This window comes from Telopea speciosissima, chromosome 5 (assembly GCF_018873765.1).
Source record: "Telopea speciosissima isolate NSW1024214 ecotype Mountain lineage chromosome 5, Tspe_v1, whole genome shotgun sequence".
Taxonomy (NCBI): domain Eukaryota; kingdom Viridiplantae; phylum Streptophyta; class Magnoliopsida; order Proteales; family Proteaceae; genus Telopea; species Telopea speciosissima.
Window position 1 is genome coordinate 25,659,933 of NC_057920.1, and position 10,889 is coordinate 25,670,821.

The window sequence follows — 10,889 nt, forward strand, 5'->3', positions numbered from 1 at the left end:
CCTCCTAGGATTAAGTTACCTATGACGCTACATCTTGACTTGGTTGGGTGGATTGGTATGTGACTTATCTTTGGAGGTGACCACTCTTGATAACAGGAAAGCGACATAGTGAGAGCGTTGAAAATATAAACGTATAGTATACCTCCACTCTACATCAGAATCCACATTGGAGTCTCCCGTAGGTGGCTATAGAAGACTATACGGGTTCCCTTGCTGTCAACCTATATGGCATCCTTACAGCTTTTGAACCATTGTTTCGATTTTTGAGGGATAGATGCACTATCTACCTTGGGCTCCCTCTTGTTTTTAGTAATTTTTTTAAAGTCTTTTATTTTTCTTTAATTTTTCTAAAGGAGACCTCATATTTGTTTAGGTGGCTAAGGTGTGGATTCGTGATTCAAGTAATCGTCTTATTAGAAGACCACCTTCTCTACCACCTTTGACTCCACCTTTGACCATGGGTGACCAACAACCCAAGACTCTTAAGGATAGGTTCTACCCTACCAGGGCTGCATAACCCTCATGCATCAGTCTGCCTATTGTTACAGGGAATAACTATGAACTCAAGACCAACTTCATCAGCATGCTACCCCATTTCCATGGGATGGCTAATGAGGATGCATATCTCTTCCTTAGGGAATTTGAGGAGGTCTGTGTTCTAATTAAGGTCCAGAATTTGACTGATGATGCAGTTAGGCTTAGGTTTATACCATTTGCCCTGAAAGACCAGGCCAAGAAGTGGCTCTATGGACTGCCTACTAATTCCATTACCACATGGGATCTGTTTACCATTGTCTTCTTGAGAAAATTTTTTCCTCTTTACAAGACTAATAAACTCAAGAATGACATACTCCAGTTCAGGCAGAAACCACATGAATCCTTTTCTAAATTCATGGAAAGATTTAAGGACCTCCTCTTAGAATGCCCTCACCATGGTTTCGACTTGTGGCAGCTATGCCAAATTATTTATGAGGGTATTGATTATCAGACCAAGCAACTTGTAGAGTCCATGTGTCCAGCAGGCTTTACTTCTTTTTCTGAGGAGAATAATGCGTGGACATTATTAACCAACTTGACTGATAAGACTAGGGAGTGGAAATCTTCCCAAGAGGTTGAAAGAACCACTAAGGTGTATCTTATTGAGGGTACGACAGCAAAAGAGGCCAAACTTGACAGCCTCATAAAAAGGTTGGAGTCCATAGTTCTTAAAGAGCCTATACCAGTTAACCAAGTCAACCATGGGTCAATAGGCAGTTGGTGCCATACCCCTGAACATCTTATGGAGGAATGCCTCAACACCTTTGTGGGTAATTCCAACACCGAGAATGTAAGTGCCCTTTACCAAAACAATCCACTTAGCAACACTTACAATCCAGGACGGAGAAATCACCCCAATTTCTCCTGGAATCAAGGGAACTAAGCAGGCCCATCCAACTTTAACCATCAAGGTCAGCCTGGTGTCCAAAGGCCCAACTATGCACCACAAAGCCAAGGAATGTCTCCTAACCCCTTCCCCCTTCGTCCTCATTTAGGACCTTCTATTAATTCTGCTAGGCCACCTCTCCTTGCTCCTTATCAGCCACCCCTAGGGTTTATCAATACAGGAGAGGCAACAAGAATGAGTGATATGGAAAACAAGATTACCCTTCTCATGACAGGTCAAAACAATATAGAGAGACAGCTCACCCAGCTTGTCACCATCGTACATGAGAGGGACACAGGGAAGTTACCTAGCCAACCTGAGCCAAATCCTAGGCATCAGGTTCACACTCAGCAAGGTACCCAAGCTCCTCCACTCAATGTTGCACAAGGGCAACAGCATTAAGGGCCTTCCAGTCAGGTAAATGCAATATATACTTTAAGGAGTGGCCGTGAGTATCAACAGGCTAGTATACCTCAGTCTTTACCATCTCATACTCCTGTTGACTCTCCCCCTTCTAATGAGGCCATTGAAGTGCCTACTATTCTTGGTTCATCTGATGAACCTGAAGAGATTCCAGATGATTTGATTATGGAAACCAAAGATGATTTTATTGAGAAAGAGAAAAAGACCACCCCTGAGAGAGTTTATACCCCACCTGCCCCTTTCCCAAATAGGTTGGTTAGCAAGAAATCTCCTTCGGTGGAGAAAATTTTAGATGTTTTTAAACAGGTTCAAGTGAATATTCCTTTACTAGATGCCATAGCTCAGGTCCCCGCTTATGCTAAAGTCCTCAAAGACTTATGCACCAAAAAACGAACCACCAATGTGCCCAAAAAGGCATTCTTAGCTGCTAACATTAGTTCTCTCATCTCACAGCCAGTAGCAGCCAAGCATAAGGATCCTGGAAGCCCCACCATCTCTTGCACTATAGGCACCACCACCATTGATCATGCCTTATTGGACCTTGGTGCAAGTGTGAACCTATTACCTTACCATGTCTACCAACAGTTGAGATTGGGAGAGCTGAAACCCACCAAAATCACTCTTCAGCTTGCAGATTGGTCGGTTAAAGCTCTTAAGAAAATGATTGAGGATGTCCTTTTGAAGGTTGGGAAATTTATTTTTTCTGTGGATTTTATTATTTTAGATACCCAACCTACTGTCAACTTCAAGGACCAAATCCCTATTATTCTGAGTAGACCTTTCCTTGCTACCAGTAATGCTTTAATCAATTACAGGAATGGTCTTATGAAGCTCTCTTTTGGCAATACTTCTGTGGATTTTAATGTGTTCAGGTTGGGCAGGCAGCCTGATATGGATGAAGAGGTACATGTGCTTCAGGAATTCTCAGATGATGAGACTTTCTTTTTTTATTTTGATTCAGGATTTCAAGGTTGTACGGAGGAATTGGAAGGTGTTGATGATACCACCTTATCTGAGGTCTGGAGCATCCAACCATCATTGGAGCCCCTTGAACCCCTATCCACCTCCATTCCTCAACCCTTCATATTTGATTCCCCCATTATTGCCCCGTATGTTGATTGGTCCAAACCTCCTAGGTTTGATGATTTTATTGAGGAGGACAATGTTAGTCGTGATGCTTTTGAAGCAAATTATCGTGATCCTTATTTGGCAACCCAATTTATGCAAAGAGCGGATAGTTTTAATGCTAGGATTGATTTGAGTAAACCTCCCATTTTTTATGATTATCTTGATGAGGTTACTGATATTCATGATCCTTTTGATGTTTACTGCGATCCATTCTTGGTTGGTTTTTGCGATAATGACATGCATTTTATATTGACCATGGGAGGGAATGTGAAGATTTGTCTACATGGATTATTGTTCACTGCCTTCATTTTCTACTGTCCCATGTGGGCAGATTTTCATGTTGTGTTTAACTTCCATCTTCTGTCTCACTTTACTACAATTTGTGGTTGAATATTTTTTGGTTCTGAAGCTCTTTATACATTTACCGGCCATGGATTGAGGTTTCTGTTGCTTACCCTAGTACTTCTTGTAGAGGTCATGACTCTTCGTGATCCTCTTTATTGATTATATCTAGTAAGCCCCCTTATCTCATCCCTTGTCCTTATTCTTTTTTTTCTACATGCATTAAGGACATTGCATGAATTAAGTGTGGGGAGGTTAATTGCTGAATTTTATGAATTTTGATTGTGGCAATAGTTTGGTTTTGTGCATACATCTCTTTGATTGCAAAGCGAGAAAGAGGGAATTAGGTGCCCTAGCATGCGAAATAATAAAAAAATCCATTTTCAAGGACGGTAGTTGGTTTGTATCCGGTGAGAGGGATTGAGTTGAAAAATATGAGCATTATTTCATTTGATGGTTAGATTTCTCTATGTATTTTATGGACCCCTTGATCTTTTGGCTAGTAGTTGAGACCAATTTGTTTGTGACAAGGCAAGGCATGAAAGTGAATGAAAAAGAAAAAAAAAAAAAAAAGAAAGAACGGAACAAGAAAGAAAAGTCGAATTCCTTAGGACTAGACAGGGCACTGTGCCTCGTGAAGCAGGGTGACTTGATCGAAATTCCTTGGAAGGAAACTCAAAAAAAAACTTTTGCATCAATGTCTCAATGTCTTATGGATATATGCAAAAAGCGAAGCTACCAAGTATTTGGGTGTTTGGTGTATGCTCTACCATATCATTCAGGGAACAGTAGTGGAGTAGAAATAGAGTTTATGGTTGAGAAAGAAGAAAAAAAAAAAGAAAAAAGCTTTTGCCTTAGTGCCTGAAAAGAAGGTATGGTAAAAAATACTCAATGCCTAAGTCTTTGGTTCCATCGATGCTATGAGTGGTTTACTTGAAGGTGAGTAGTGTTAAGAAGATAAGAGGAGATCCCTTAATCTTGATATATGCTAGTTGCTTGAATTGATGTGGGGTGATAAAATTCAAGTGTGGGGGAATCTTTGACTGCTTAATCTTTAGTTGAGTATTTCTTTGAGATTGTGTGCACTATCTTATTTATGCCATGAGAAAAAATTTACTCATTCTTTGTTATTTATTGAATTTTGAGTGTATATTCACTGCAAACACCCACGAGACAAAACTGGTCCACTTAGGGTAACTTAGGGGTTTAAAGGCTTGTTGCACATGCTAAGTGCAACCGTGATTCCTACGAAAGTGAGTTAGGATTTTTTGCATTCTAGATTAGTTTTTCTTTTGCTTTACTTGAGGACAAGTAACTTTCAAGTGTGGGGGAATCTGATGAGCACATTTATGTGTGCAATCTTAGGGCATAAAGCATATATTTTACCACATTGGACAGAGTTACTTTGGTGCTTTCTTGTGCTTTTCAGGTTTTAGGTGAATTCTTGTGAAAATGGAGCAAAAGATGCTAAGAATAGCCGGAAGCGCCCAAGAGTCAAGAAAATCAAGTTTGGATTGAGCACTGAAAGAATCATGCCAATTAATCTAATTTGAATGTGATTACAGTGGGCCCCTTAGCATAATTTTGAGGTGTTAATAGTATGGATACGTAGCCCGTTGAGTCAGCTTCGCAACGGTTCAAACGGCACTTGATTCCGAGTTGAAACGAAGAAGTTACGGCCGTTTCCATGGATAGGGGTTTATTTATAATTATTGATAGTTGGCCGAGGATAAAGTAAAGCAGAAGTTCGGATTCCAGGGGCCTTAGCATAATTATCAGAAGTTATCTTTCTGTCAGCCGAAAGATTCCATTTGGAAGGCTCTGGAGCAGTCCAACTTCAACTTGAGATATCTTGGGCTCCCGAACTCCAAATTGGACGAAATTTGGGTCTATTTTGGGTGATTATTCGTAAGGAATACAACAGTGAGGCCCATATAAGCATCCCATGCTCCACGTTTTTTGAAGAACAGATTTGACATTTCATTAATTGTGAGTGGAATCCTAGTCATCACCCTTGCTCTCTCTCTCCTCCAACTTTTCAAGGGCACTTTTGGAATTCTACTTGGGATAGATTTCTTTTAAAAATTATTCTCTCATCTATGGAAGGTTGAAAGGTCAAAGATGCCTTAATCTCATTGCTTGGAGAAGACACCTGCAAAGAAAAGGAAGCACAAGTTAGAATTAGAAATTTACTTTTCTAGAACTAGAAGGTTTATGTAGCTAGGATTTTTTGTATTTTCTTCTTTCTATTTTTTTCTTTTTCTTAGGAATCAAGGCATTGTAAAAGAGGAAGGAGAAGAGAATATTCTCTTTTCTTAGGGAATATTTCTCTACACTTCCCTCTTCTCTCTTCTCCTCTCTTCCCCCTATAAATACCCCTACCCTCTCCTTTGTAATATTGTTCATTCACTTAGTAAAATTTCTTCTCTTCTTTTCCTTCTAAATTGTGATTTTTGGCTTTCTAATTTCTAGCTTTGATTTCATAAGATTAGTTCTTTCTAGTTTTTAGTTTTGATTTCATAAGATTAGTTCTTTCAAGTTCTTAGTTTTGATTTCATAAGTCTAGTTTAATGGTTGTAATAGGTTTTGCTTAAATATCTTTAATATGGTTGTAATAGTTTTAGTTTAAAGCTTCATAGTTTAAGTTCCTATGTTGATGACAAGACTTGGAGATTTAGAAGAGAAAGCCATTGTAAATTTATTCAAGCACATCAAGGTATCTCATTCTCTAAACCCTTAATCTCATTCTCCCTCTCCTCTATCTCTCTCTATCTTCTTCTTCTTCTCCCTCTATTTCTTTTTTTTTTTTTATATGGTTGTGGTTTGTGGATGCACTTTTATTCCCTTATTCCTTTTTATGTGGTTATTATGTATGACTTCATTTTTATTCCTTTCAATTTGCATTAGTTTGATAGGTTAGATGCTCATGTGTTAGGACGCCAATTTAATCCCTTAATTTTGTTAGATGCTTATGAGTTAGGATGCATTAATTTTCATTAGTTTCATTAGTTTAATTTAACACTTTAATTTGGTTCACTTTGCATTACTTTTAAGTTAGTTAAATAGAGTGGCGTATATCTCCTCGTGTTCGACCCGTAACTACGATTGATCCGTACGCTTGCGGTATTATTTTAACTCAAACACTCTGCAACTACCTTCATACTGATATGTAAAGTAGAGATTTTTTCAATCATGCAAAGCTGAGAGATTTTTGGATTTAAACCCTTAAGGTCTTGCGAATAACCATCACTTTGAACACCAAGCCAAAGTGCTTTCGGGGTTGAAACACTAAGGTCTTGACGATGTTCATTTCAAGGAAACCATGCCGAGAGGTCTTGGGGTTGAACCCTTGAGGTCTTGTAAATATTCATCTTAAGAAAACCATGCTGAGGAGTTCTCAAGGTTGAACCCTTGAGGTCTTGTAAATATTCATCTCAAAGCAAACCATTCCGAGTGGTTCTTGGTGTTAAACCCTTGAGGCCTTATAAATATCCATCTCAAGGAAACCATGCTGAGGGCTTCTCGAGGTTGAACCCTTGAGGTCTTGTATTCATCTCAATGAAACCACGTTGAGGGGTTCTTGAGGTTGACACTTTGAGGTCTTGTAAATATTCATCTCAATGAAACCATGCCGAGGGGTTATCGGGGTTGAACCATTGAGGTCTTGTAAATATTCATCTCAAAGAAACCATGCTGAGTGGTTCTCGAGGTCGAACCCTTGAGGTCTTGTAAATATTCATCTCAAAGAAACCATGTCGAGTGGTTCTTGGGGTTGAACCTTTGAGGTCTTGTAAATATTCATCTCAAGGAAACCATGCCAAGGGGTTCTCGGGGTTGAACCCTTGAGGTCTTGTAAATATTCATCTCAAGGAAACCATGGCGAGGGGTTCCCAGGGTTGAACCATTGGGGCCTTATAAATATTCATCTCAAGGAAACCATGCCGAGTGGTTATTGGGATTGAACCCTTGAGGAAATCATCTCAGGATGGCTCTCTCGAGGATTTTTTGCGGCCAAGTGCTAAGATCTATGCTTGGCTCTCCCGAGGGGCTCTTAAGGGAAAGAACTTAAAGTACAGGCTGGCTCTCTCGAGGGGTACTCAGGGGCCAAAAATGAGGCCTTGAAGAAATCTTATTGTTTCTTGATAGTCTAACTTTTATATGAGAGTGTAGAAGATTTCAAATTTGAACAATGTAAATACTTTGATTATAAGTAATACCTCCTGAGATTCTCGAAATTCTAGATCTTGAGTATTCCTATGCCCCCTCCCCTACAAGAGTTTCCAAGTAGTATGCTTCGTTGATGACCGCTTGCAAGACTCTATAAGGTCCTTCCCAGTTGGCAGACAACTTGGTTCTTTGCTTTGGTTGTGTTACCGATGCTACCTTCTTTCCTTCACCTTTGAGTTGTAATATCAAGCAGTTCTCTGTTGATAGGCTATAATCTCAATTGTGCATGGTTTCCTTTTCTCCGATGCAACTCCATCATAACTCTTCCGGGCTTCCATCATCTCGGCTAGGTTGATGAATTTTTTGAAACGTGACAACAACTCCGTAAGATCTCTTGGTTCCTCCATCGCTACCGACTTTGCTAGCTCGATATCTCGAATCCCCACAAGAAGGGCGGCAAAGGAGATATGGGAATCCAAATCCTTCACCAGTACACTCTCTTGGGTGAAGCATCTAAGGTAATCTCGAAGTGATTCGCTGGATCATTGTCAAATTGTCATCAAACTGACCGAAGAATGGCGACGAGTCTTGCTGCTCATGAAATGATGGGTAAAGGCTTCACCCATTTCATGAAAACTACAAATTGACTTCTTAGGTAGACACGTGAACCAGATCAAAGCAGAGCCTTCCACAGTAGTAGTAAATATTCTTACTAAAATGGCTTCGCCTGCACCTGTTAGAGCCATTACAGTTTCAAATCTTTCCAAATGCTCCTCTGGATCTGTTAAGGTATGGAATAGCTTAATAACAGGTATCTTGAAGTTAGCCAGGAGAGGAAAAACTATAACTGTATCAATAAAAGCTGTCTTGTTGGTTGGTTCGTTCTTGTTGAGCTCGTCATTGCCTTTGTTCTTTTGCAACTTTCTTTAGTTGCTCCTCCTGGCTGCGGGGAGGGAGGTTTCGCCATAATCCTATCTAATTGCTTCGGCAAGTTTTGCCTTTGCCCCACCTTCCAGGAGGGTTCGAGCAACGGTTGTGTGACTTCCTCAAGCTCGTTCTCGTGGTGTTGAAGCAATTTTTCTATGCTCAACATGGAGATCTGAATTCCTTTGGTAAGTGGTGGTCTAGGCTAAACCAAGCAAAGCCTCCAAAAATGTTGTGGAGGAGGGATTGGTTGAGTTGGTTAAACTTTGCACGGGTTATCAAAGTTTCTTCGTTAGGAGCAAAGTGGACAGGAAAGGTTTCTATCTTTTTGGTTGGTTCGATCTTGTTGAGTTCGTCATTGCCTTTGTTCTTTTGCAACTTTCTTTAGTTGCTCCTCCTGGCTGCGGGGAGAGAGGTTTCGCCATAATCCTGTCTGATTGCTTCGGCAAGTTTTGCTTTTGCCCCACCTTCCAGGAGGGTTCGAGCAACGGTTGTGTGACTTCCTCGAGCTCGTTCTCGTGGTGTTGAAGCAATTTTTCTGTGCTCAACATGGAGATCTGAATTCCTTTGGTAAGTTGTGGTCTAGGCTAAACCAAGCAAAGCCTCCAAAAATGTTGTGGAGGGATTGGTTGAGTTGGTTAAACTTTGCACAGGTTATCAAAGTTTCTTCGTTAGGAGCAGAGTGGACAGGAAAGGTTTATGTAACATGGTTGTTGTTCGCCTAAACTTCAGCACTATGTCAGGTAACAGGGTTAGGATCTCTCTCAGTTTGACTGTTGTTAGTTTGTCAGGAGGTTGCATGTTGCCCTCTGTTACGAGCCATTTTTTCTCACTCAAGTCTCTCAAAGGTTAAAGAAGGTGGTTATGGGGACTGAGGGCCCCACGGTGGGCACCAAACTGTTGCGGGTGAAAACTAAAGGGTGACGTAGGCCGTCAGATGCGTCAATCTGCTCATAGCAAGGAGAACATAAGAGGGTGACCGTAGCGAGCACTGGGGTAATCCTCTGATGCCTAAGTCAGTTTTTCAGGGCATCCAATCTATCAAGAGAGAGAGAGAGAGAGAGAGAGAGAGAGTGAGAGAGAAGAGTTTCAGGAGGAACGTAGAACCAAATCAAGGTTCTTCGACCATAGTCGAATTACGTCCAGAACTGGTTCTAAAGTAAAGAATTGAGTTCATTCTGCCTTACCCCAAGTTTGCATCTGATCTTTATAGGCAATTGGGAGGATTTGTTTTGATTTGACATGATGGGACTTCCAATCTTTTGCAACCCGTAAGCATGCTTTAAATGCAAAGTGGGCTTTCCAGGAGATAATCAGCCCTTTCGGTGGATATTGGCTCATCCTAAGCACGCCTTCATTAAATACTGCCGAACTGTAACGTGACTCGATACATTGCGACATGACGTAGTCGGGATGTGGATAATGTTTGTTCCCCATTACCCAATTAAAAATGATTGATGTCTGCGCTGTCTTGATATCTGTGTCAGATATAGGCTTTATGCCCTACCGGCTAACGAGCCACTGATCCTTGGTTCCAAAGACTTCTATGGACCGACCTCAAATCTTGCTACATGTCGATCATCCGTAAACTGAACTTCTAGTGATATATTAATACTGACCCTAGGATTTTGGGTGAACCCTTCACCTTGTGTATGGGAAAACTTTCTACATTTTATTTTCAATGAAAATTTAACTCTCAATTCGGTGAAAATTCTTCCTTGGGAAATGTAATTGCTGAAAATTTTTCATGATTGGACAGTACTTTAAGAAATTAGGGAACCATATAAAGAAATCATTCTGATAAGGAGCTCTAATAGATCCCTTGAGTATGCATCACAAGAATGGTCCTCACAGCAATGAGAAGCAAAGCATCAATTCTGAGGTGACTAATGAGGTAAAGAAACTACTTGCCATATTGGAAGATGTTCTCAATGTCAATGAGATCAGAAAGCATACCTGATCAGCATGATCAATCCTCCACCCTAGAGAGAATATATTTATAGGTAAGTTGAACATTATGCAAATACAAAAAATACCCTTATAGTAGAGGAGATAAGATACAACAATAGCAGACAAAAGTACATCAGAAATTGTAAAATTAACCCTCACCTTTACACCCTAGTGTTGGAATGCTCAGAATTTTTAATGCCTTCATACAATATTGATATGGTTTTTCTGCTTTCAGACATAAATCTAGAAGCCATTGTAAGCAAGAAATGCAGTTATTTACTCAGTGGGAAAGAGAGATTTTGTTTAGAGATCATCTTGCAGACACCATCAGAACTTAGAATTAGTAAATGGTACTTTCAAAATAAAATAACATAAAAATTATTGTTCAGATATAAGTACAGAACTGGATACATACTTTCATACTCAATTCTCTCAATGATATGATCAAATGGTTCTTAATGTTCACCATTTATAGTATCAAAATCAAGGGCACAAGAGAAATTAGCTACTCTGGTTCTTAATGTTCTTATGG

General features: G+C 40.0%; 1 non-coding gene across 1 annotated transcript; it reads right to left on the reverse strand.

Annotated features, from left to right (window-relative positions):
- Nucleotides 1-832: 832 nt before the first annotated feature.
- On the reverse strand, nt 833-939 carry LOC122663502. Its single transcript, XR_006333167.1, has one exon. It is a non-coding gene; the product is annotated as a small nucleolar RNA R71 (small nucleolar RNA).
- Nucleotides 940-10,889: the final 9,950 nt, after the last annotated feature.